Genomic DNA, 27,750 nt, shown 5'->3' on the forward strand with positions numbered 1-27,750 from the left:
ATGTGTACACATGTTCATGTTCATACACACACACACACACACACACACACACACACACACACACACATGCTAGGTAACATTTTAACATTCTGAGATTTTCACCAAGAGACAAATATTGCTCAACCAGCATACATATTTACTCAGAATTAAGCCTGATTTACTTCAATGCCTTACTCCCAGGTAAGTGTGTATTTGGCTGCTACCTTAATTTAACTGAAGAAGAAAAGTCTGTTTCACTCTTTGCTCTTTTCTGGTCTTTCAGTCATAATGCAAATGGTAGATAAAGGAAACAACTATTATTTCTGTCATCTTTACTTTCATCTTTGGGAAATATTTCAGTCTGAAATACGACCAGTTATTTGAGGGAAAGGGTTTTGTTTTTTGCATGAGTACTGGAGAGAGAAAAGCTGAAATTCTGCAGATGTGAGGGCACCTTTGTACAATGCGGGATGCCTTGTTTATATTAATTCTTATTCACCAGCATTATGATATTAGGTGTGAAATGTTTGTGTGATTCTAGATGGCCCATGTTAAGTATGCTGTATTAACTTGGATATTGTTCCGTTTCACATAGAAGAAGCTGGTGTCATCAATCATGTTAAGCGCTACATCGCTTTGGGCTAGTTCCATTGAAATTAATGTTATTTAAGTAGCAAAATACCACCAAGTGAGAATAAGATAGATAAAATCTGACATTTTCTTTTTTCAGATCCCCCCTTTATACAAATCAATGTATTCCCCACGTCCTTGCATTTCTGCATTGTTGAATATAGAAAAACAAAACTAACTGGCACCAGCAGGGTCCAATGCTGCCTTGTCCAATGCAGCCCAGTACAGTACACCATTTGATACAATATCCCTAAAGACCTCTCAATCCACAAGGACACTTCAGCTTCTATATTAAGTTTGCTTCACATGAGGAGGAGGAGTAGTTTTGGATTTCATATCCTACTTTATCACTACCCAAAGGAGTCTCAAAGCAGCTAACAATTGCCTTTCCCTTCCTCCTCCACAACAAACACTCTGTGAGGTGAGTGGGGCTGAGAGACTTCAAAGAAGTGTGACTGGCCCAAGGTCACCCAGCAGCTGCATGTGGAGGAGCGGAGACGCAAACCCGGTTCACCAGATTACGAGTCCACTGCTCTTAACCACTACACCTTCGCTGGCTCTCTAAACCAGCTATTCTACCTGCTTTGAGCTTTGTAAGTTAGAACATTACTCATTCTATAGTGTCATTTGGATTCTGTGAAGCAAGTTTATTGATGCAGCCCACCTTCTTGCTGTCTATCTGTGATGGAGAGCTGTCAGGATTTATCTACAAAGAACTGATGTGCAGCAGGGTTCTACTTTGGGGACAAAAAGTTCAGCCTGACAGCTTTCTAGTCTACTCCAGTTTTATAGCTCTATGACTGACGGCACAGTCATAATGTTTACCTGGAAGTAAGGCCATCCAGCTTCAGTGGGACTTACTCCAGCTACATAATTCTTGTAATAACATGACCATGGTGAATCGTTAATGGAAAGGAAAGAGGTGCAAACTGAACACCTCAGGAACAGAACTAGATGCTTTCAGGCTGCTGCTGAAAATAGCAGACCTATATATCCTTTTCCCTTTAGAGATGATATAATCATGCCACCACGCTCCATCCTCTGCTTCCACTCCACTCCACTGACTGACCCTTGCAGGATGGGGTGGGGTGGGGGCTCAGAATGCAATGACACCACACCCAGTGTTCTGTTTTAGCAACCAGCTTCAAGATTGTTGAAATACCTAGTTCCATAATGGACAATCCTGGTCAGTTTGTTCAAGGGAACATATCAATCCAGGATTCTTTTAAAATTTGCAAAATCTCTCTTATCTGATAATCAGAAACAACATTTGGACAAAGCTTTTGAATAAGGTGCCTTTCATTTTATTTTTCTCATGAACGGCTGATACCACAGACTACTCTTAAAGTCTGCACCCATTCCCTTAACATTAAGAAAAAGGCCTGCCTCTTACAGGAAAACACGTTACAAATTTATTTCCTTAATTAAAGGAAAGTTAATCCCTTTGACTGTGTCAGATAAAAATGATAATGATATTTTTCTTTGTAAGATTGCCATGGAAATTAACAGGAAGCAGATTCCTTTAAAAAGAACCAGTCTCAGTCACTTTTATGGCTTGATGTACATAGCTCCTATGTGTGTGTTCTTATTCTGTGTGCTTGAGGTGTGTGTGTGTGTGTGTGTGTGTGTGTGTGTGTGTGCATGCATGGGTGCATCTCAAATCCATTCTGTCACAGTATGCCTCTAAGGGCTGACAGGGCAAAATGATGATTAACAGCAACAGGAACATGCTGCCCTGTTCTCTTTAAGGAAGAAATAAATGTTAGATGTGCTGTATCATCATCATCACCATCTTTCTAATGCCCTTCATCTGAGGATCACAGGGCAGTTTACAATATAAATACACAGAAATACATATTGTAGTAAAAAACCAAAAACAATAATCCACACACTGTTTAAAAGGTCTTTCTGACATTCCTTAAACTAGTAATTTGTAATAACAGTAGACAAGAGTCCTAATTTAAGGAATGCATTGAATATGGCGGCACCCCCATGCTTTAAAAAAAAAATGCAGGCTATGAAATGCCAGCCAAAAAAGCCAAAAAAGTCAGGTTATATCAAACTGTTGGATCTAATAATGAGTAGTAAAACAAAAGGCTCAATAAATATGCTATTGCTGGGTGGGTTGGGGGACTATTAATAAGAATAAGACAACATTATGTACTTACTCAAACAGGTAAAACATTGGTCTGAGTGACTGGATGTATTATTTTCTCTATTATAATAACAGAACACACACCTCTAATTATATAATTTTGGTGCGGGATGGCTTAGCTTATGAACAACACCCAGAAGGGCTCTAGGCAGCTGGCACCCTAATGCTTCAGGCATTGTAGGCAGCTGCTATGCACACAGCTTGCTGGCAGGGCCCAGAAGGACAGTCTGTGACATCACAGAACCTAGCAACTCCTGTCTGGTTGCCTCAGAAGTGAGCTTCAAAGAGGAATAAGCCAGCAAGTGCTCTGCTTGATGATGGCTCAGTTCTTGCCCAATGCCATGCTCAATTCTGATATACTGGAATCAACAAAGTTGTGGCCATGTTTAACCCACAAATCTGTTTCCTGGTGTTCCTTTCTTCCCAGCTATCGCATGTGGTGTTCTACACACATTATTCACTGTTACCCATATATAGAGATACATAGGGGCCGAGGCGTCTCCCCTCCTAAAATATTTGAGCCCCCCACAAGTTGATGGGCATTGCCATTCAAACGGTGTGCGTGCACTGCATCATGTGATCAATTATGCTAGGCAGGGCTTACCTCCCCCCCCCCAATATTTTATTCAAGTTGGTACCCTTGTAGAGATAGATTGATATGATTTTACACTTTTCAGATGATCTTGTGTCTCAAACAGATGATTTTGACCCACAAATTTTGGTTCAAATCCTATTGTAACTATGAGCTGGCTGGAAGACCTTGAGAAAACAAATAGCTCTGAGCCGAACATCCATCTGTAAAATGGGGAAAAATATCGACTCTTTTTCATGGGTTTGTTTTTAATATGGGCACTGTGAAGCAATTTATTGCACACTTAAGAGTTTGAACCTAAGATTTCTGCATCAGGCTATGCACATTTAGGGCATGCTAACAGCAAGTTCACTGCAATATTGAGTAGACATTTTCCATTGTGTTCTAGGAACACTGAGGTTAATGAAAAGCATATCAGCAGTTCCTAACAAGGAAAAGATCAGTAATGGAGGACAAAATGTCTTTGAAAGACAGTATACTCTATTACTAATCTCATGGTGGTAGCAGAGTGCTTGAGGTAGTTTAGATTAGAACACAGTAGTTTTCCTGCTGCTATTGCAAGGCTCCACATGCCTGACTGCCTGAAGTGAGGCTACATCAATGATTGCATCATCTCCAATACTCAAAAAATTCCTAGTAAACATACAGAGGTCGCTTGCAGACAACTCTGTGTGGAATAGATTCTTTGATAGTAGCAACTTTGAGAACACCTGATCTAGCACGTGATATACAGTGGTACCTCGGGTTATATACGCTTCAGGTTACAGACTCCACTAACCCAGAAATAGTACCTTGGGTTAAGAACTTTGCTTCGGGATGAAAATCGTGCTCCGGCGGCACGGCAGCAGCAGGAGGCCCCATTAGCTAAAGTGGTGCTTCAGATTAAGAACAGTTTCAGGTTACGAATGGACCTCCAGAACGAATTAAGTTCTTAACCCAAGGTAAGATGCAGGTGCTCTAGTTATGGTTACCAGGGCCTATCATCAGTGATCAAAGATAATGAGAAGACATCTTATTGTCATCTGTCTGTCTCGGGAGACAATGGAAAAGTGCACCTTTGGGGGTGAAGTCAAACTGCTGAAGAGTTACAATTGCAGCTGGGGTATAATAGCAATATTTCATCTTCTGCACTGCTCCACTACAGTCTGCTCCAGTCCAAGCCCCACCCACTCACTGCAGTCAGATTGGCCCAGGATTTGGATGCTCAGGGAGCAGGAAAGTCTGCCAATCAAAGTGGCTGACCAGGGGATTCCACGACTGCTTGCTGCCTAGCCCAGCATTGCTCCTGGGAGATCTGAGCCCACTGTGATGAGCCACAACAACCTCCCATCCCGAACTGGGTAAGCAGTCATTTGCAGCAATATCTTCTGCATAGTATCTTCTGCATAGTGTTTGGAAGAGGCAGTTCACAAGACCTTTGAAATCAGTGGAAGAGTTCCAGTTGGAGAGCTTCCTGATGGTAATGTATTGTACGCTGCTAAGGCATGCAAGTTTTCCACAAGCATTGACTTGCATTTCTCCTTGCTTCAAGAAATCCATTGAGTAGAAGTATTGCGTGCTGGAGCCACATCTGAATAACAGTATGCATTTAAGCCCATGTGCAAGACCACTCGGGGTAGAGCTTTTGCCTCAGCCCAGTTATATGCTATAAAAAATGGTTGTTCAGTCCCGCTATGCCGCAATAAAATGAGGTTGTTTTTGAAGGCCCGGCTAAGTAGTGCTCTCCCTCTGAAACCCAACACAATACATGGTATCCGATAACAGTACGTCCTGGGATTTTTGCTGCACATGTACATATGCCCCAAAAGAAAAAGGGAGTGAAAGGAGGGTGAGGAACGGTTGAAGGGAGGAATAAGAAACACACACAACATTTGAACATGACAGATATGTGCACAAGGGGTGGGAAACAGAACAACTGTAATAGAACAGCATGCTTAATATAAATAGGTCTGAACCAGCATCCAAATAATTTTGCAACATCTAGTTATTGTAATCCCAAGGAATCTTTGGATTTGTGTTCCCATTGCCAAAATTTCATTGCAAACTACTTTAGAAACTAAGTAGTGTTCTAGCAGGAGAAACCTACTGTTCAAATAGATACCCAACCCCAAGTGGGTGTCCAAAAGTATCTCTTTGGGTTTCTACCTACTAGCACAGGTACTGAACTTTGGATGGAGAGTTCCCTCCAAGTGCATTTGTCTATAGCTGGCAATGCCTTTGAAGTCACATATGCAGAAAACAGTGAATGTTCATTGTTTGAGGATAAAACCAGCTCTACTTTTGCCATTTATTTTTTGCAATGATGTATGGCTCACGTTGCTGCAATCATGGTCACAGACAAGTTATGATGATTTGCTGTGAAGTTGATTTATGATCCAGACACTGGTGAAAATCATTTTCTCTTTCACATCTTGCTGAAATCATGTCCCCGGGCTGAAACTTTCATTAGAAAAGATGCTGGGATAGATTATTATTTTCCGTTGAGAATTTTGATATCTAAACTTATTTTCTAATCTGTTTTTATGTTGATATGGGCTAAAGAAAAGCATAAGCTATTTTATAGACTGCACATACTTTTTAACCAATATTATATTTGTCAGAATTGTTGTGCATATAGCAAAGTTTGATTCCCTTTGGAAGGAGGTAATGGGAGACTTATTCACATTTTGGAATATTTGAGTTTATTTATGTATATACTGGTTAAGCACAGGTAGACAATTTAACTTAAAGACCTAAGATGAGCCCTCTTGGATTGGACTAAAGACCTATCTAGTCCAGCATTTGGTTCTAACAGTGGCCAAGCAGGTAGTCCAAAGTTTGCTGCTCAAACATCAGATTTCTAGGGAGAAAGCCAATATCTTAACATGCTTGCAGAACACAACTCAACTCTCCAGGCTCGCCCACACTTCCACTTGTGGAAAGCTTGTGTCTGAGCAGTTTTCTGCTTGACCCACACTTTCTAGGCACGTATCTCAACTGTTTCTCCATTGCCCTTCTGATTTCCCAGGCAAAACCCGCTCTTTAGTGCAAAATCACTAAATCACTTACCTAACAGAAGGATACATCTGACCACACTTGCAAGTGTTGGCATAATGGTTAAAGTGCTGGACTTGGACCTGAGAGACTAGGGTTTGAATCCCCACTTGACCATGAAGCTCAGTGGATGACCTTGGGCCAGTCACAATCTCTTAGCCTAACCTACCTCACAGGTTTGTTGTGAGGGTGAAATGGGGAGGAGAACCATGTACGCCACCTTGAGATCCTAGGAAGATAAAGGTTGTATATAAATGTAATTGTTGTTGTTGTTGTTTAGTCGTTTAGTCGTGTCTGACTCTTCGTGACCCCATGGACCAGAGCACGCCAGGCACTCCTGATTCGAATAATGGCTCAGTTGGTAGAGCATCAGACTCTTAATCTCAGGGTTGTGGGTTTGAGTCCCGTGTTAGGTGAAAGATTCCTGCATTGCAGGGAGTTGGACTAGATGATCTCCGTGGTCCTTTCCAACTCTATAGTCTATGGATCACTGCCTTGCTGTGGTGAAGGGGCTTGAATAACTCACAGAGCTATGCCGTTCAGGGCCACCCAAGATGGACAGGTCATAGTGGAGAGTTTTGACCAAACGTGATCCACCTGGAGCAGGAACCGGCAAGCCACTCCAGTATCCCTGCCAAGAAAACTCCATGGACAAAGATAAATGTAATAAATAAATAAAATAATATAACAAGTTTTAACAGATGTGGAAGGCCTATAACTCAGTAGCAGGACATTTGCTTTGCATGCAGAAGGCCCTAGATTCTATTCACAGCATCTCCAATTAGGATAGGTAATGTCTCCTATCTGGAACCCTGGAGGGTCACGGCTAGTCAGCATCAAAAGTACCAAGATAGTCTAAGTTGTTACTAGGCAGTATTATGCAGCTTTCAGGAATCTTCGTAGCCTGCTAACCTTCTTTTGTTCTACCCACAATTTCACAATAATATAAAATAACATGAACAATGTGCACTTACAACACTGCAAGAGCAGGGTAGTTTCGAAATGCACAAGGGAGAAAACAAGCAATTCATCAAAACCATGCGAACAACAGTTGTAGTAAACTGAAACAATTCTCTTTTCTGATTGCCAGTTAAATTACCTCTATTCATACAAAGCATAAAAGGCAGCCAACTTCTAACTGGGAGCTCTTCTTCCATTGTAAAAGCAGAGGCTTTTTAAACAGACCTTAAATATATTGACTATTGCTGGAACACGCCCCAGGGATATATTAGGCCTGCCAAGATGGATGCAATTTAGCTCCATTGATTAAATAGCTTTTACTAATGGAGGCATTGAAATTGTATCAGAACATAAACAATTCTGGCACTACTTAGAAACACATCGACGTATGATAGGTTTTTATGCAATCATAAAAGTGCAGGGATGTTCATTTTCATACATTTCTTACTCCTCTCTCTTTAAAGTGGAATTTATGCTAAGAAACAAACCCAAAATGACCATGCTGTTGCAAGAACTCTTCTTTGCTATCTGCATCATCCATCCTGTGTCTTTATGCCATAACATTGGGCTTTTTCTGTAAATAATGCAGCAAATAATGTGTAGCAGGATAGGGAAACAGAAGCTTAGATGCACTGTAAGGCTCCACTGGCAGGAGTGTTGCATGAGCAGAATTCTGCTAATGTGATGTTCTCAACAGCAGAAGGGAAGCAGCACTTTTTGCAGATTCCCCCCTTTGTCCCACTACAGAAATCTCCAAAGGTTTGGGGCTCCCTGTGGAGTAGAACAAGAGGTGGCAAAGCGAAGGGGAGATCATTGAAAATTGCCTTCTGGCTCTGTGCTCCAGTAGGAGATTCCACTGGATCCCAACTCTCTCAGGGAATGGAAGAAGTCATTTGTTAGGATCGTAGTCGATGTGCAGAATCTGATGCCAGGATATGAGAGTAAGTTGTGCCATAGCATTTGAAGGGAGAGGGAGGTTAACTCAGCCTGTGATATTTGAGCTTCTCATAGAACGTTATGCTCCTAGACTTTTTAATAATCCCCCTCAGTCCCAATTGCATAGCAAGCCATGCAAACCATGGAAAGAAATAATTGCATGCCACTCCAGAATAAAGGGTTACTATTGTGCTTTCCATTTCTATTCCCATCTGAAGGGAGCCTGCCTATCTAATCTATCTAACTAAAGGTCAATATCAAATTCCAGGTGTCATAGCCCCTATTGCTCCAGAGTCATAATACTTGGATACAAAACCCAGAGTTAGCTCCTGTTCACTTTGTTGAATTAGGAGGCAGAAAACCACCAGAAGGAAGTTTTACAGTACAGATAAAAACTCCAGAAAATAGCACCATTTGATTTCTCTCCCCTCCCCTATTCATTTTATACAATGGACATTCTAATTATCGGAAATGTGCTGATATATGAAAGCCTGCAGCACTTTTGGTTTAAGTATTAAACACTAATGGCAAGCTGTATATAAGCCTTTTGCTGTTTAATTATGCTAATCAGGTTGAAAAGTAATTTTGCAAATAAGCTTCGGTATTTCTTTAAAGGTATCCAAAAATTATATATTCCTCCCATAGTCATCAGTTTAATGACTGGCAAATAATGACCATGTTATTATGTGATCATCACTTACCATCTTGCTGAAAGATACCTGGCCTATTTTAATGTGAAGTGTTAGTATAATTTAAAATTACTGGCACTCCAGTCCTAAACACATTCACTCAAATATAAATCCCATTGATTTCATAAGAATTTACATATAAAAGGGAAGACACTTAAGACAAAGGCTCAAATGTTTCTCAACATATTCCACCCCCTCATCTAACAGCAGTAGAAGCAGCACTAATAATACTGTCAAGAACCAAAGGGAAGCATTGAATGCTCTAGTTAATATAACAGAATCCCTGACAATTTCAGATAAAGATGCCTAAAGTTTAAGGGATATGGCAAAAGATCTTTGATCCTTGTGAACAGCTTGGCTTACCTGTGCTGATGCTTGCATGACATCTCTCAGAGAAAACAGAAGAGAAAAACAATTAGCTAGCTATGCAGCCAAGAAATAAAGGCCATTTCATCAGGCAAGCAGAAATGCTTATACTGTACTGATGGAGTGATCTGTGTAAGGGCTCATCCACACTTCCGCTTATCCCTCCACTTTCCCTCAGTGAAACCTGTTTTTTATGGTTACAGATAGGTAGCCGTGTTGGTCTGCCATAGTCAAAACAAAATAAAACAAAAAATTCCTTCCAGTAGCACCTTAAAGACCAACTAAGTTAGTTCTTGGTATGAGCTTTCGTGTGCATGCACACTTCTTCAGATATCCTAACTTCTTCAGTGTATCTGAAGAAGTGTGCATGCACACGAAAGCTCATACCAAGAACTAACTTAGTTGGTCTTTAAGGTGCTACTGGAAGGAATTTTTTGTTTTATTTTGTTTTGACTGTTTTTTATGAATTGACTTTTGCTCTGATTCAAGAGTAAACAGTGCGTTTTATCAGGGAAAGCGGCAGGACAAATAAAAACCATCTCTGACTCATGTTTTCTAGGCATAGTTTGTGGTTATGAATCTAACACTTCAGTGCTAAAGTTTTCTGCCATTTTGTTGGTCTCTGACTCCAGCATTATGTCATATTTTCTGACGCTGAGCTAGTATAGAGATTGGAATGTGTTAAGTACATGTGAGCACATTCAGCAAGTTTTAGCTCTTATTCCTTGTCTGTAAAGCAGGGGTTGCAACACCTGCCTGGTCTTGTGTAATCTGGGACAATATGCAAAATTATACATGCCTTCAAACTCCATATAATAATCTATTTTTAATCCATTTGTATTGTGAGTTCTACATTGAAACTGTGTAACTACTCTGCTGTGTGCCTCCTCAGATTCTCCCCATCTTATTTCTTGGAAACATTTTGCCTACTGTTGTGATATTCTCTCTCTCTCTCTCTCTCTCTCTCTCTCTCTCTCTCACACACACACACACACACACACACACACAATGTCATTGTTCATTGTCCCCTTTTAAACAGTGCATGAAGAAATCTATTCAAGCACATAGGCAAGGCCTTCGTTTTTGTGCTGAAGCCATGAAAGGAGTTACAGTCCTAAGCAAGAAAGCCAAACTTGTGTAAATACCCATTGCTTGCCGGGAGAAAATGAAGTTCTCGGAATCTGATTTCTGATGAATACAGAATCACTGGTGGTGATTCACCAACAGTCCGATCAAAACCCAAAATCTACCCAGATGAGAAAGTTTGGGTTCAGCAGGTGTTGGGATTTCCCAGCTGAGGCTAGGTCAGCCTAAGTCCCTCACCCTGACTCAACCAGGGATCTGCTGGCTCAGCCATGGCTCAGCAGACATAATTTAAGCTGGTGCAATATATGCTGTCATAAGTCCCCAAAATGAGGAAATACTTGCATGTATTCCAAACCCTGTGCAGCTTGGTCATGTGGCCTAGGACCCAAACCTCAAACCTCAGCCCACATTCACCTGTTGGCTCAGCGAGCAGTAACATTCCCAGAGCCTCCTAAACAGAGTTTAGAAGAGGGGTGACTTATGGTGGCCCAAATTACTCTGGCTTCCTATAGTTAGGATTGCTCTTTCAGTGTTAGATATACATACCTAGGGGTCAGTCTAGCACTTATGGTACAACCACTCTGCATCTGTTCTTTGCTGGATATTCCAGATTGGGGGGGGGGGACTGCATGGTGAGTGCAAACATTATCTTAATCTTGTGATCCTCAGTGCTGATGACCATCATAAACTTTGTGCTGATCATCAAGGTGGATCTCTAAGCGGGGTGATGCTGGCAATGAACAGGGATGACCATGAAGTCCCCTCTTGAAGGTTTCATGTAGAATTTCTATTTGTGTTTCATAATATACAGTATGAACCATACCTGGAAAGGTAGCCTATTCACATAAATCTGCTTCAACATGTGCACCACCCTTGCTGGACTGGATCAGTTAGCGCTAGTTCTTCCATATGATTCAATAGTTCAGTGGCAGACTCATTCTATACTGACATTTCAGATAATGTGGAAAGGAGTTTTCTTGGGAACAATGAGACTAATGGCTATTGGTAGTTCAGTGGTTTTATTGTTATTTTATTACCCACCCCCTGCACCCTGAGGTTTAATTTAGAATGCACTTTTAAAAAGTTAAAAAGCTTGCAATTAAAAATTGCACACCCTTCTGTTCTCCTTCCTATCTTCCCTCCTCTGGAATCGTCATTAGTGTCCCCATTGTGCATCTTCCATTTTTGGTCCAGATTGCAAATCTTCTGTTTTAAAATGAGAAAAGAAGATGACGCTGCTGCCATTGGTATCGCAAACAGGTCATTAAAATGAACTGTAAAACATGAAAAATAAACAGGTATGCTACTCATTCATCTTAAGTGCCAGTATGCTAACGGTGTTCAGCACCACTGAGATTAATCAGCAGATCAGCCGGCTGAGACTTCAGCATTAAGAAAATGATTTGTTTCTTCATCTGCAATAAACTGACTAAATATGGAGGCTGGCTAAACATCAGTGAGTTGGGAAAGTTGCTAAGTTGAAAGTAAGGGTGATGCAAGAGCCATGATTTTTCTCTGCAGTTACCAAAGGTTTGCTGTTGTTGATGATGCCATTGTGTGAGTGCCATGATGTTTTAGAGTTTCATAAGGACCGATGGATGGATAGACAGACATAAACTGACTATTTTGTTCATCTCAGAAAATAAAACACACACGCTATTAGCATGCCTTTATTAGGAAATCCTTTCTGTCTGCTGTTACTACTTGTTTTCCTTTCTAGGAAATCTGTGGCTGAAAGCTAGAATGGCACTGGCTAGCTAAGAACTGCTGTGTGGAGACATCTGCACATTTGCTGCTAGGTGGCTGTGACCAGGGACACCTGGATTCAGCCCGCTATCCACCCAGACCTGTGTAACTCTGTGAACGGCTCTGTCAAAGCTGGCAACACTGGAGTGGGTAAAGGGAATGGGAGACTTGCACATTCCTGCTGTGTGAGGTAAATACATGCAGGTAAACTTGCAGGTGGTATTCTGCATCTGCTTGCAGGTTACCAGGGCCAGCAGACCTTACAAGACCAACAAGACCAACCTTACAAGACCATAACATCAGTGTTATGTTGCTGCAGTGGCTCTCTTCTACATACCATTTTTAAAATACATTTTTGAATATCTATAAATATCTACACACAGAAAGACTCTGTCCTGCTGCTGTCTTTGATGATGTGGTTAATCCAAACACATAAAAACACACAGTGAATCCAAATTGAGAAACATCTCTCATTTAGGGATGGCGCACATACCAAACAGTTTGTAATGAAAATCTTAACAATTTCAACTTAAACCTCATTTTCCAAAGAAGGTAGCTGCTTTCTCCTTCCTATTTCCCCAATGCCGTTGGGTCCTTCTGAATGATGATTGACAAGAGCTGTGCACCTCTGTTCTTGTTAGCATTTTTAATTTTATACTCCCTAAATGAATTTCATGGGATCATCAGTTTCTGAAAGGCTTTGAGAAACATCAATATGTTGCATCCTCAATGTTAATGATATAAGCAACACTGATTTTGTATTCAGAAGTTAAACGGAGGGATTCTTAATGGCTTATGAGCTTTGACATTCCCATCGTCTACAGAGACACTTATGAAATACCTGCCTCCCTTTATGGAATTCAGCTGAATCTCTCACTGTATTAACATTTGATATTGTTTGAAGACTTCTCGAAGGATCCCATGGGGGGTAAATCCTGCTTGGTAGAATGTGCATGTTGCTTTGCATTTTCAGCATACAACTGAAGCTTGGACAACACCCAAAGAAACACACAACTACGTAGTTCCTCATAACCAAGGAAGTATTGGCACAGGTTTTTTGAACACACGCCACATGGAACATCACCTTGGAATTATGGGGAGTTGGAACACTCATTCTCTGGGTATTTGAATGTTATATTCATATCCCATCTATCCAAGGTAGTGTGTATGGATCCCACCCTCCCAATTTTTCCTTACAACAACTCTGTGAGGTAGGTAAGATTGAGAGGCCGAAGACCACCCAGTGAACTGCATGAGGGGTGAGCTGAGTGGGGACTTGAACCCTGGTCTCCCAGATCCTGCCTTAGCTGCTACACCATACAGCATTTGTGATAAGGGTATGGTAGTCTGCTGTTCAATAGAGCGAGGAGGGAGAAAGAGAGACAAAAATCAAATTTGAACATGCTTAAAATATCTCTTTGAACCCCAGCCTTTCTTCATGGTTTACTATCAAAGGGTGAACGTCCAGAGTGGTAGCCATTTTAATCTCTTGAAGCAAAAACTACAAGGAGTCTTGTGGTACCAAAGATGAACAGATTTATTCTGGCATAAACTCCCATTGATTAGAGCTTATGTGAAAGCTTAGGCCACAATAAATCTGTCACTCTTTAAGGTAACCGCAAGACTCTGTATTATCAAAGGGAGAATTATGCAGATACCTGACTTTTTCCCATTGAAATAAGTTGGACTCAAACATGTGTGTTTCAAAGAAGTCAAATTCTAAAAGTAAGCAGTGAAAGAATAATGAACAAATCTTCTGCTTTATTTTTAGGGAAATAAACTTAGGATGTCCATAGTTTTGCTCAAATGATCCCCCCTCCTCCCGCTAGTGAGCATGAAATCAAGTATTCTAAAGAGGTCTCATTTGTAGCAGCTGCTAAATGTTTAATACCACATGGATATTTTCACCAGACAATCCCCAAAGATAAAGGAGTGTTTCAAGTGCGTGTGAAGTCTAAATTGTAAGCAATTCATTTTAGACATAATAATTTATTGAACAGTCCATGCTTTGAGAAGGAGTGCAGTGTTCATTAGGAAAATACAGATGGTCTTCAGATGGCTAACAGGATTTCACACTCATTTCACTGTGACTTGCTGTGATATTGTAGGAGAAAGTAATACTGACTGTGAGCTGTCTGTGACGGGGGTGTGAGCGAGCGTTTATGATAAAACAGCTCTTTTTGGAAATCACTGTTATGATGAAATTGTCATCACTTTACCTATGACAGCTGTTCTTTTTAGGGTGCAGATCCACAGCCCACCCTTTTGCCTCACTCATTCTAAGACAGCCCCCACATACCATTAGCTAATTGCAACTGAAACTGTGACTGCACTGCTCCAATTCAGGCCTCAGGTGAGGAAATTGTGTGCCTGGCTGTGTCTTGCATAAAAAAAATCCTCCTGGCACACAGAATGTATCTGTGGCTGGAGCTGATGGGAGCTGTTTCTCCAAACATCTGGAGGGCACCAGGTTGGGAAAGGCTAGTCTAGAGATTCTCAGAAGAATATCATGATTTGGCATACAAAGGAAAAGCATAGTTAGATATATATTGCACACTGGATGTGGTATCACACCAACATATTACATTGTAATCTGCTCTCACATAACTACACCTCCCAGCATCCTTGACAAACTATAGTCAAACTATATGTTTTTTGTAGGGAGAATGTGAACTATAGTCAAACTATATGTTTTTTGTAGGGAGAATGTGCTTTAAATATATGGTGTGGATGCGACTATAGCTACACACTAAGCACAGAGTGTTGTTTGACCCTTAGACCCTTGCACATTTGGAGCTAGCCAATGCACAAGTGACCTCTGAAGTGGGTCTAGCTTTGATATAAAATGTATTCAGATAATCCCCCCCCCAAAAAAAGAGGTTAAAATCTTAATACCTGTGCTAGTAAGACCAAAGGAGAGCTTAATGGTTGTTGGCATCCATCTGTCTTGGGAGACAATGGGGGAGTGTGCTTTTGGGGTGAAGTCAAACTGTTGAAATTTTACAGTACCTGCTGTGGCAGTAGAGACCAATATAGGAGAGACATGTTTTGTTGTAGCTGGGGCACGTGAAGGCATCTGGTTGTGCTGCTGCAGATGCACCATGGTGTTTCTTCTCTCTGCGCTCCTCCCAGCAATCATTTCTCCTCTTGTCACTGCTATGGATATACAACCTGGTTGTCTGTCTTCAGGCACTAAAGTCATCTGCAAGGGTTTCCCACATGGCGGAGTGTTGCCAACCTTCATGTCATGTTTGCAGACATCTTTGCAACACAGTTAGTCTGCCAATGGGCCTGGTGCCTGAAGCCAGTTCCCCAAAGCACATCCTTGGGGATCCTGGCATCTTCCTTGAACATGACCAAGCCAATGTAAATGTTACTGAGACAGAAGTGGAAACATGTTGGGAATGTGGGCTTGGGAGAGCACATCTTTGTTTGAAACTCTGTCCTGCCATGTGATACCCTAAATCCTCCTTACACAGTGCATGTGGAAGGCACTGAGATGCTACTACTGACAGTTGTAAGTTGCCCCCAACTCACTTCCATAGAGCAGCGTGCTCAACACCTAAGCCTGGTAGACCTTCATCTTTGTATTGGACATTGCCATCACATTCTCCCGTACCCTTTTGGAGCGGCAAGCCATTACTGTCGCTGCCATGCCAATACACTTGTCCAGCTCAGCATCAATGGAGAGATTGCTGGTTATGGTGGAACCCAGGTAGACAAACTAGTCCACCACATCAAGTATCTGATCACCAGTGTTGATTTGTGGAGTGCTGGCGATGTCCTAATCCAGGATGTTGGTCTTTGTGAGGCTGATGGTAAGGCCAAATTCCCTCAAGCTTTGGCAAAATGGTTGATTAATCTCTGTAGAGCTTACTTGGAATGTTTGGTCAAGGCTGTGTCATCTGCAAACAACATCTGTCAGAGAAGGACATGCCACACTTTTGTCTTGTGTGGAGATGTGCCAAGTTGAACACCCCCTCCCCCTGTTGCTCCTTGAATGGATGTACGCACCATCTTCAGTAGAGATGAAGGCACATGAGAGCAACATAAAAGAATATACCAAATAGAGTTGTGGTGAGAGTCTAATATCTTAACACTAATAATACAAAATGACATATTCTCTTCTACCAGGATCCAGGCAAAGCAGATCATGTGAGTACAGCACACCACAATATGATCTTTCCTAGCTTTGGGGATGAGGAGGAAAGATAACATTTAGATCTAGGGAAATTGGTTATTTTCAATAAATTCCAATCCATATCTAGAGCATTCAAGAATCAGAATTATCTGTCGATTGTGTATTAAAGCGTTTAGACTGTGCTTTCTGTTGGGGCTGGTATAGCAGCAGCAGCAGCAGCAACACATACATTTACAATTCTCTTAAAACTCCTAAAATCTTTCTCCCCTCTACCCCAACAAAAGAGTGAACTACAATACCAATGTTTTATTAATGCCAATTCCCCAAGGAGAAACTGAATCACAGGCATGTGGGTTTGGCACTCATGAGTAATTCTGCCTACTGAAACCTCTGCCCAATAAAACATTAATACCACTTTGCACTGTATTCCCTGTAATATGTTTAAATCTAGGCACAGAAATAAACTTGTGAAAAAAGCCTTGTGAAACATCTCATAGTTTGTGAGTATATCACACCTCTGGTGTGATGAAAACATTTTGCTTTTCCTGTTAAGCTGCGGGTGCATTGTGCCCTTTCTTTTGTTTTTGAAAGGGAAGTGGGTCTCTGGGAGAAGACTGCACTGCCACAGGACATCTGGCGATTTAAAAGTGAGCCTGTCATGAATTCCAAATGGGACTCCAGTGGAATCCTTTCCTTGCTCATGAAGAGTTCAACTCAACCAGCAGGAGTGCTTAACCGTAGTCAACAGGGCTTAAATCTTTTTTCAGTCATTCAGTTGATGATTTGGGGTCAGCTTATTACAGCCAGAAGCATGCTACTGAAATGAATTAACAAGCTTTTTATTGAGAAACAATAACAAACGGAAGAATTCAGTGTAGAGCTGAAGAGACCGTTCCAACAGAGCAATCATTTTAGCCTGCAAGACTAAACTATCTCCTCTCTCCTTCCCTCTCCTTCTCCAACCCCTCAGAGTCAATTAGAGGAAGTGTGGGAGCACACCAAGGAGGAGAAGGGGTGTGTGAGAAAAGCCCCATTATGCTACCAGAATGTATTAGCTGAATCTGGCCCAGGGTCCTTCTACATTGTGGAATTCTAACCCTCTAACCAGCACTGTTGGACATGGTTAGGATTCAATTGAGGTAGCTCCCTACTCGGCTGTGCTGCTGGGGAGATCTCTGCTGTGCCCCTCCCCCATCAAGTTTAAAGGGACACATAGTGAAAGAGAGGGCAAGTATTACTGAAATGTGATTTTATCCTGTTTTAAAGCTGCCTTGATGATTTGGGGTTGCCTTTATTTGCTTTTTCCAACATGGTGGGATTACTATCTGTGTAATCAAATACTGTGCGAGGCACTCGTGTTTGACATATTTGCTCCCTTTGTAAAGCAAATGTTGATTTCTTGCCTGTCCAACATGCTATTGACATGGATGTTCAGAGTACAAGAAACATAAAGCACAATCATTTGTCTTTTGCACAACTTTTGTCTAGTGAAATTTATCACACAGGAAGTAGAGAAAACTGTTGAGATAATGGATGTTGCTTAGTTACTTTGAACAACTGTGAAAGATTGGTTTGATTTCATGAAGTACTAAACATGATATTTGGAGCAGCTGAATTTGACTGAAATCAATGGGACTAAATTGGCTGGAATCCTAGCACTTTATCTCCCTTGCGTTGAGATCTGGGCTTTAAAACTGACAGTCAGATATTTGTCTGCATAATTATAGCAGCTCCAGTTAATTAATTCTGAAATATATGCATGTGGGGAAAACTGGAGTTAACTGAACTATCGTTTTGTAGATTAAGGGCATCCCTGCTGAATTAACCAATTCAATATCTAGCATCTATTAGGTAGAATTTACACAGGAGAATGATAATACGATATGGTTGAAGAGCTCATGTTTGCAAATCCAGGCCACTGGCGGTTGCATTACTAAACCTTTGTCAAAATAATGGAGGTATCTAGGCATTATGGCTGAATTGTAGCTTCATGCCTTCTCCTTTCCTTTTCCCCAGGAACATTCAGGGGTTCACCTTGTATTATGTGACACCATTATGCTGCCAGTTCACTGCTCCTGCAAAATTCAGCCAATTAAGTTGAGTGGAGAGTCATAAAATGTGTAGCATGGTGGCAACAATGCACATGTTTGTATTGCTGAACATTCTGGAGAGCGATTTCAGCAATGGCCATGTGCCAGTCCATGAAGTGTCATTCTAGTCTGTTATTTCAGGTAGGTATCTTGACCACATACGTACACCACAAAAATAGTTGTTCAGACCTGGAATAAATATGCTTGCCATCTCCTCCTCCTCCTCCTCCTCCTCCTCCTCCTCCTCCTCCTCCTCCTCTTCTTCTTCTTCTTCTTACCATGCCCCCCTCTAGACCAGGATTGTGGTGCATTGGAGAGAAGAGTGTGTTATTCTTCTCTTATACTATCCTGTCCCTGCCCATGTATAATGGTACCTTCAGCAGCAAATAGCTACTGCGGATGATATCTAGGAAGACAATGTAGCAAAGGGAAGAGTCAGAACCTTCCCGCTCTATGAACATGGTCCATGATCTATATCTTCCCTACCCACACATCTCTGTTGGATAATCGCTTGGCAAATGCGTTGCTTACTCCTTGTCCCATTTGTTACTTCGGGTGATTTGAAATTGTGACTCCTCCAGTAAGTTTGCTCCTTTTACAGATCTTTTCCTCTTTTCTGTTCCCAACTTGCCCATGGAGAACATAAACCAGAGGAAACCTAATGGGAATTTTTCTGAAATCTATGTATTTGCAGTAGTTTGGCAAGATTAACCTCTTACGGAAGATATATTTAATACTGCTAATGATGAAGCAGCTTGTGTCTGTGACTCAAAGGTCAGTGGCCTGCAGTTGTTGACACCATATGGATACCTGTGCAACTTGTCCTTTGTAATTAATGACTTGATGAGTCCTATGAATCTGAAGCTGGCTGGGCAAGAGGACTTGGAGAGCTTGGTCCTGTTGAGCCAGGATAAGGAAAGACTCATCAAAATGGTCAGGTATAGGGTGAGACAAGGAGAGCCTGCTGGATCAGACCAATAGTCCAGTATCCTGTTTTCACAGTGGCCAAACAGATGTGTGGGGAAAACCCACAAACAGGATCTGAGCACAAGAATACTTTCCTGTGGTTTCTAGCCAGTGGTATTTATTGGTATTATTACAGAGCATAGCCATAATGGCTAGTACCTATTGTCAGCCTTGTCTCAATGAAATTGTCTGATCCTCTTATAAATCCTTCCACTGCCTCCTGTGGAAGCAAGTGCCATACTTTATCGCTGTGTTGAATGAAAAAGCACTTTATTTATTTTATCTATCTTGAATCTTCCAGGATTCAAGTTCATTGGATGTCCATAAATTCTAGTGTTATGGGGGTGGGGGTGGGAATCTCCACCTGCTTTCTCCATGCTATGCTTAATGTTATAAGCTTCTGTCTGTTATGTCGCTCCTTATCCTTTCTCTGAACTAAAAAGTTCCAAATGCTGCAGCCGTTCCTCATTAGGGGAGTCATGCCACCCCCTTGATTATTAGGATTTGATCAAGTCCGCATCTGCTGAGATGTGATTGAATCCCACCCCAATATAGTGACAGTCTGGAATTGCCCGCAGTGACAAAACCTTTGGCTTATTTGCAAGCACTGTGATGACATCATTTCCTTTAGGGAGTGGGGACCTGGGAAAAGCAAAACATGCCTGTTTCCAGAAGGAATCTCCAACCATTAGCTCCTGTGGCAACAAATCACCTTTACTAAGCCTACAACTTTAATAATGAAGCCAGACTTTTTTGGCTGTTTTCACCACTCATGTGGTCTCTTTTTATAACCAGAGGTACAGAGTATGGAGAGGGATCCTCGGTGGATCATTCAGATCAACCTCCAACTTATGGAGTGTAAGGTTATACAGTGTCTACTAACCCTGATGCCCATATTCTAGTTCCACAGTCAGAGTCAGGAGGCTTTCAAATACCAGTTGCTGGAAACAGCAGAAGGAGAAAGTGCTGCTGTACTCAGATCCTGCTACTGGAATTCCCTTGTCATGTGGTTGGCCACTGTGAGAACAGAGTGTTGGGTTAGATAGGTGACTGGTTTAATCCAGGAAAGTCCTCCTTATATTCTTACATTCACCTTTTGCTTAGCCTTTAAATGCTAACTAGGATTAAGTTTGTGTCCCTCACAGAACTACTTTTTGGTGCTGTGATTCACATTTGGCATTTACAACTGCATTAGATATATTTAACAACTCTTGCCAACACCATGCAGTGTTAAATACTGTGGCGACAACAAACACCATTTCATTCCACAGTCTTTTTTTGTACCAGTCTCACCAAAGAGCTATTTCCCCACAAATTCTTTTTATTTTGGTCAGTGGCTTCAAGCTTCCCCAGTGGCCTTTTTTATTATAAATAACCTGATCTTTATGTCCTCCTATTGACTTTTTCCCATTCTATTTAAAAATAAAAAGTAAAATGTGTGGAATTGAAAGACTAGCAAGGAAATAGAGACTGAATCAGTTTTTCTTCCACAAAAGGAGATTTTTGTGGAAGCCAAGGATTAAAGCAGAAATCATTTGAACGTAAATGCGGCCAGTCAATTTAATTTAGGATTTAGATTGCTCTGACCATTCAGTGCCCCAGACAAGGGCATTTTTCTTTCATCCTCAGATATGTTCGCTGGGCTGCGAGATCCGTGCATAAATAATTGGCTTGTTGGTTTTTATAGGTCTTTAAATGCTACCATCTTGGTAACGCTCGGCTTCGATGCAAGCAATTTTTTGGTCCATTAATTATAAATGAATCAGTGGCCCGGTCAGTGCTTTCTCCTTAATCCTACAACGTAGAACATCAAGTCTCCTTTACAACCCATTGGGTAAATTGAAGTTGCCACTTTGGTAACTAGTTAAGGAAGACTGGATCTCAGCTTTGCCACAGCACTGTCAAAACCAGCTGTACTTTTCCTTCTCTTCCTCATAATATCAAGCACTGCAGAGGTGGGCAACCTGTGTCTCTCCCAAATCACATCAGCCCCAGCCTGTGATGGTCAGAGCTGATGGGAGATATAACTGCTCACAAGGGGGGTCAACTTGAATAACATATTGAGCCCCACCCCCACATAATCAATTACAAGATGTGGCATGCACACCCCATTTGAATTGCAATGCCCATCAAGTGGTGGGGAGGCCCCCTCAAATATTTTATTGGGGGTTGAAGGGATCTTGGCCCCTAGGAGTTGGCTCCTATGTTGCTCACCCCTTGTCAGGCTTCAGGGAATCTGATCCCTCCCATGCTGGGCAACCAAGAAGTAGATAACAAGAGGAGTTCTTACCGAGTTCTTTATTCAATATTCACAGAGAGAGGCTTTGAAAAGTGCCTCTCCATTGCAATAATGGCGTTGCTCCAAGTAAAGTCCCACCCCCTCCATCTCTACTATTCTACTGAGTCAGCTGACTTCTGTTTGCTGCCTCTGACCTTTCTGTTCTCCTACTCTCAATGCCCGCCAAGTCCTGGGAGGGGCGGGTGGGTCAGGAATGCTTTCTAAAGACACTGAGTCTGTCAGCTGCCCCTTCCCTGGTGCTTCTTCCTCCTGCCCCTCTCCCAATATTTCCCAGCTTCTCCCCTCTGCAGCCTCTGAACTATGCCCTTCTGCAAACCACTGTTGTAAATCTATATTGTCCTCCTCTTCTTGAGAAGGTTCAGGAGCCGGGGAAGGGGGGAGGTCTCCACCATTCCTCCTCAGTCCAGTCCCTGACACCCCTGTAAGTAGTTTAAAATTCATCATTTGTTTTTATTGCCCTTGAAACGCCCCCTTCTCCACTTCATGGGCTACCACTTTTAAGGATAAACCCAAAGCAAGAGGAAAATATTTAGGGTTGCTATTTTCAGTAGTAACCTTTTGCTTTCGTAATAACTAGTTCCAGCCATAGAAGGGGTGGGGGTGGGGCTTTGCTTCTTATGGGCTGGCACCTACCTTTCTGAAGATTTACCAAGTAGTGGAGCACTGCTTGTAGACTGGCCACATGGTAGAAATGGTACAGTGATTTATAGGTGTCTCACTAGTCAGTGTAATGCAAGGTCTTGCGTTATCTGATCAGAGACTAGCTTTGCCAGGCCACTGCTGTAAGAGACATGCCTTTCCAGAATGACAGCGAGGGTGAAGAGGAGGGGGAAGGGGGAGGAGAACTGCCTCCTTCCCATGTCCATGGAGGTGGAAGCCCAAGGGGCCCTCCTCTCTGAGGAGAAGAGTCTGTAAATAATCAGGACAGAGCAGATCACGCTGACACAAGCCAGCGAGTTTGCAGGCTCCAGCCTTAGCACTGGGGACAGTGCCAGATTTACGTATAAGCTAAACAAGCTATAGCTTAGGGCCCCACTCTCTTGGGCCCCCCAAAAAAATTTAAAGGAAAAAAAAACCTGGATGTACATTTCAAAAATATAAGATAAAAAACAAATAAAATAAAACTTACATACAGCAACAGTGTTTTGTTTTGTGTTGTGTAGGCTCCTATGCTGTAAGTAATGGGCCCCGCCTGCTAGCCTGTTCCCTAAAATAATCACTGGTTTGCTCATTTCCATATATAGGGTGCCTACATATAAAGGGCCCCATAACCTTCAGTAGCTTAGGGCCTCATCAAACCTAAACCCAGCCCTGACTGGGGAGGAGGGAGAGTGTTTCAGAAGAAGACAGGGAATTAGGCTCCCAAAACACACCAAAGGGGCAGAGTCCAGGCTTGGCGTCAGGCCAACAAGAGGCGGGCCGAATGGTGCTAGATTTCCTGCTGGAGAAAAGTCCGCCCTTCATTCGTTTCAATGTCTTCCTCAGATGAGTAGGGCTTCATAAGAGTTCTCAATGTGACTAGTGTGTAAACTACAATTAAACCATCAGCTTGCTGCATTCTTGTCTGGAGCCTGACAACTGCTTACTTTGACAAGGCAGTCACATGTCCCAATGCCTGAACTGGCTTGTACTATCTCACCCATGCTTCTTACCCATGCTCTTTCTATTGAAATCTGATTACAAATGAGTGTGTTGATAGTGGCATTTAGGTTGCTAGGTGCAGCCCAGGAGCACCACCTGCCATATGGTGGTTCCAGGTATTGCCAACTCTTTCTGCACTGAGGAAGAATGATTCTTGCACAATGCACTGCAGGCTCAAGGAAGAAACTATCTTCTGCAACATGACTCTCCATAAAATGGCAAGGTGTGATGACCTGCTGATTTAAACCGCAGCTGAACCATGCTGATAATTAGCCACTCTGATTCATTTAGCAACTAAATCTCTTCATGAAAACACAAAGCTGCAGAGAATAGATCCTTGTGACTAACAGCTCTTTAGTGAGCACCTGAAAGGTAAATAAATCCTAAAGTATGCTTAGAACCATTTGTTAGGCTAGAATGGGACTTATTAATTATGAAGAAATGAATTTAGTAAAGCTGGCAGAATGAAAAATTGTCATACTCTTTGCAAATCATTTGTAACCTCTGGAGACCACACAGGCATGCTCGCCCATAGGCAAAAGATTTATAATGAAAAACCTTGCTGAAAAATGGGAAGTTCAGTTCTTCTCCCACCTCTTAAATATATCAGAAATCCATTGCCTTCAACCAGGGTGTGGCTGCAGTCCCATGAGCAAGAACAATGCTCTAATTGTGGGGGGCAAGGTAGTGGGAAGCTTGATGAAGTCCACATGCCAAGGTGCTTTGAAGGAGGCCTGGCAATGGCCACACCAGGCAGAAGTAGAGCTGAGATTTGTGCCAGGTGGGTACAAGTTGCCTGCAGTTTTAAGACACTGTCAAAAATATCCTGTGGCACCATGCCTGGGTGTTGGGGAAGAGTAAGTGACTAGGGAGGGGCCACAACTTAAAGTGAATGGAGAGCCAGTGTGGTGTAGTGGTTAGAATGTTGGACTAGGACCTGGGAGACCAGAGTTCAAGTCCCCACTTGGACATGAAGCTCGTTGGGTAACCTTGGGCCAGCCACTCCCTTTCAGCCCAACCTTCCTCACAGATTTGTTCTGAGGATTAAATGAGGGGAGGGAGAACCCTTGAGCTTACTGGAGAAACAGGTGGATATAAATGCATTAAACAAATAAGTAAATAAATGGCCCACTTGTGCTGAGGAGTCCTGGGACAATAGTGGCACTTCTAGCATGGGCACAGCATGGCTGGTGGGCTAAGGTTGTGCTGAAGTCCAATGCAGCCCTTTTTCATTCTGTTCTTAATGTATAAAGGAAGCAGAAATGTGCCCAAAGCCAGCAAGGTATTGATTCTCCCAGCACCATAATTCAACAATGCCATGTAGCTTTTTCTGCAGATGGTTCCTGTCACTCTTTCCTCTCCCTTCCTTTTCAAATTAAGAAAATCCTTGTTAGAGTTTCAGAATTAGCACTTCGAGAAGCAAGGTGTTTGGCAGATGGTTATCAGAGGAAGAGGGTGTTACAGGGATTCTCAGGCATTTAAAAGCCTATGATCAAAATTAACTTCACAAGAGCAAATACAAATGATTCAGCAGTTTGGTTTTTTTTAGTGGGAGATGGAAGAAGTATATGTATGGGTTCCTTTGAAAACAGTTGTATCACCTGTACAGGGCCAGCCCACCCATGAGACAAGGTGAGGCAACTACTTCAGGTGGCAAGATCCACCAGGGCAGCAGATTCCAATCTTTCTTCTCTCCCCCTGTCACTAATGTAGATCTCCCCTCACCCCTTCTTACCTGGCATAGGGATGCTATTTTGGGGACTACCCCTCAGGTGCCAAAATGTCACAGGGTAGCCCTGTACCTGTAAAATGCATCTCCCTTTTGATGGTTTTGGAGAGATTCTAGAAAGTGGGCAGAAATGTTTGTGGACACTGCATGCATGGCAACATTAATCATAATGCAGAGTCATTCATCAGCTTGGAATCCTGTGTGTTATTGTTTGAAACCTGGTGGATCTCCTAAGAGGGAAAATGTAATGCTTTGTTTATGAAACTGAAAATTAAGGAATTCACTTCCACTGAAAAGTAACACAAAAAATCCTGGAGCACTATGGAATTTGCAGGATCAAGAAAAGTATGCTGCTGCCAGCCATGTAATGCTGCATCTGGGAACATCATTGTGTCTGGACTAGAATTGGGGAGTGTGAGGGTGCTTGGTGTTGTGCATGCACAAGACATGAGTGCAGGCTTTATAAGCTATTCCTTGCACCCAGTAGCCTATGTTCTAGTATATGTTCACCAGTCACTTCATGGCTGAGTAGGAATTTTTTTTTGCCTGTCTGCACATTGGGCAGGTTTTTTTGTTTTTTTGCCTGAATTTAGGTGGTGTTGGTGTTTAATGTCCAGTGCTGTTAAATAGGTTGATTTGTTTTCATGCTTAAGTTGATCACATTGTTGGCAGGGAGATGCAGGAAAGGTTAAGGTTAGCTAAGGGAACAGGTTAGCATGCTTAGGGACCTTTGAAGGCGAAGAGTGTTTCCAGAGACCAGCTGCTTTAGGTCGTGAGGCCCATACCTTGGATATGGAACATCCTTGAAGCTCACCTGCCAAACCCTCCCAGAGTTGTGGGGCCCAGAAGGTGGTGAGTCAGGAAGACCTCCCTACTTGCCATAATGCATTGGGGCAATGCCTCATCATGCCCTTTGGAATGGGCAGGGTTTGAAGTTAAGCTAGGTTTCTGCTCGTCTCATTTCCCCTGCAGATATAGTGCTGTCCTAGTTCAAGCCATCACTTGTGTCTCGCCTCTTCCTTCCTGGGTCTGGTCACAAATAACCTCTCAAGCAGGAGCTGTTGTTCACCATGTGAAGCAATTTCTTGCACAGGGAGTCCAGCTGGTCTTTTGATGAAATCTTTGAGGACTGTGAAAAGCAAACTTCTTGAAAATTCAACACAGACTATGAAACATGTTATCGCTGCAGTATAATTGTAACACTACAATCAACCATTCTCAATAATTGTAAAGAGACTGGGTAGTAATGAAGTGGGGAGCTGGGGCTGGATGAGGCCTGCAGAGATCTGATAACTGATTAGTTTCTGCCTCTCTGCTCCACAATTGTCCCCTCTTCTAAGCCTCCTTTCCTCTTGTTCCTGAACTGAACAGGGGAGGGAAGCAGCACACAGCACAAAAACCAAGTGGTGGGATGGAGACAGTGTGCATGTATGCATGGGATTTGCAGATATGTGGCTCCTAAACACCTTTTCCTGAGGGAATACAGCCCCATGGTCGGGAGTTTCCCCATTTCTGCTGTAAAGGAACCTACACAGGACTTTAAAAGATACTGAATTGATCTTGTACTGGTAATGAAAGGTTTACAGATATTCACAGCTGGTGAACTCAGGTCACTTTGTGTGCCACATCCCCAGGTTCCTATTTCTCCACATTATGTTGCAAAAGATAGGGAGAATGAAACGAGGGGGTTGGCCTATCCCTAAACCTTTAAACCTTTGGTCTGGAGAAATGAGCTTTATTTCATTAGAGGAAGCCTGTATCAGGTTCAGTTGTTTGCAGTCTGCACTTTGGAATTTGATCTGAATATCCCATTCCTTTTTAATTATATTGATTGAGACTGTCTTTTGTGAGCAGAACAAAAAAAATCAATCCCTAAATAGACTTGTGGTGAAGATCAGGTGGCGATTCAATGATGTGTTCTTTTCAAGGTATTTCCTAGACTTCCTATATGTAAAAGATAAAATTTGCTCTCATATTGCTGAACTAAGGAGGAAGACTGTGATAACAAGCAATTCTGTTTACAAGTTCTCAGAAAGTTAAAATGAAAGCATACAAAGGAATTATAATATGGGTTTTGACTTCGTATAGGCTTAGGTTGCAGTCCTACCAGTCCCTATCACTGGATGTTCCCTGGGTGGTGTTTTTTTTTGGGGGGGGGGGGGATTCCTGAATGCAAATTGTTCTGGACAGGGTTGCACTTTCTTTGTGAGACCCTGTTTGCAGTTTGGCAATGCTCCTGGACCCAGAACCGCTTCTGAACGGCCAGGTGGTTGTGTGGCTAGGAGTGCCTTTGCCTCATTTCAACTAATGCACCAACTGTCCCTTCCTGTTGAAAGCAGAGATTGCCTCCAGGTTAGATTACTGTGACGCACTCTATATGCTGCCCTTGGAAAGCATCTAGAATAGGCACCCCCAAACTCGGCTCTTCAGCTGTTTTGGGACTACAACTCCCATCATCCCTAGCTAACAGGACCAGTGGTCAGGGATGATGGGAATTGTACTCCCAAAACAGCTGGAGGGCTGAGTTTGGGGGTGCCAGATCTAGAAACTTCAGAATGTGGAAAGGCCTCTCCTTCCGGAGGGGAGGTGTTGTGGGCAGGAGCCGATTCCCGAGTTATGCAGGGGGCATTACGCCCCCTGCCCCATCCCCATGGCTGGCGCACCACGCCCCTGGTTGAGCACCCAATCGAGTGGCTTGGTGGGGGCGTGGTT

Source organism: Podarcis cretensis (assembly GCF_951804945.1).
Source record: "Podarcis cretensis genome assembly, chromosome: 3".
NCBI classification, from domain to species: Eukaryota; Metazoa; Chordata; class Lepidosauria; order Squamata; family Lacertidae; genus Podarcis; species Podarcis cretensis.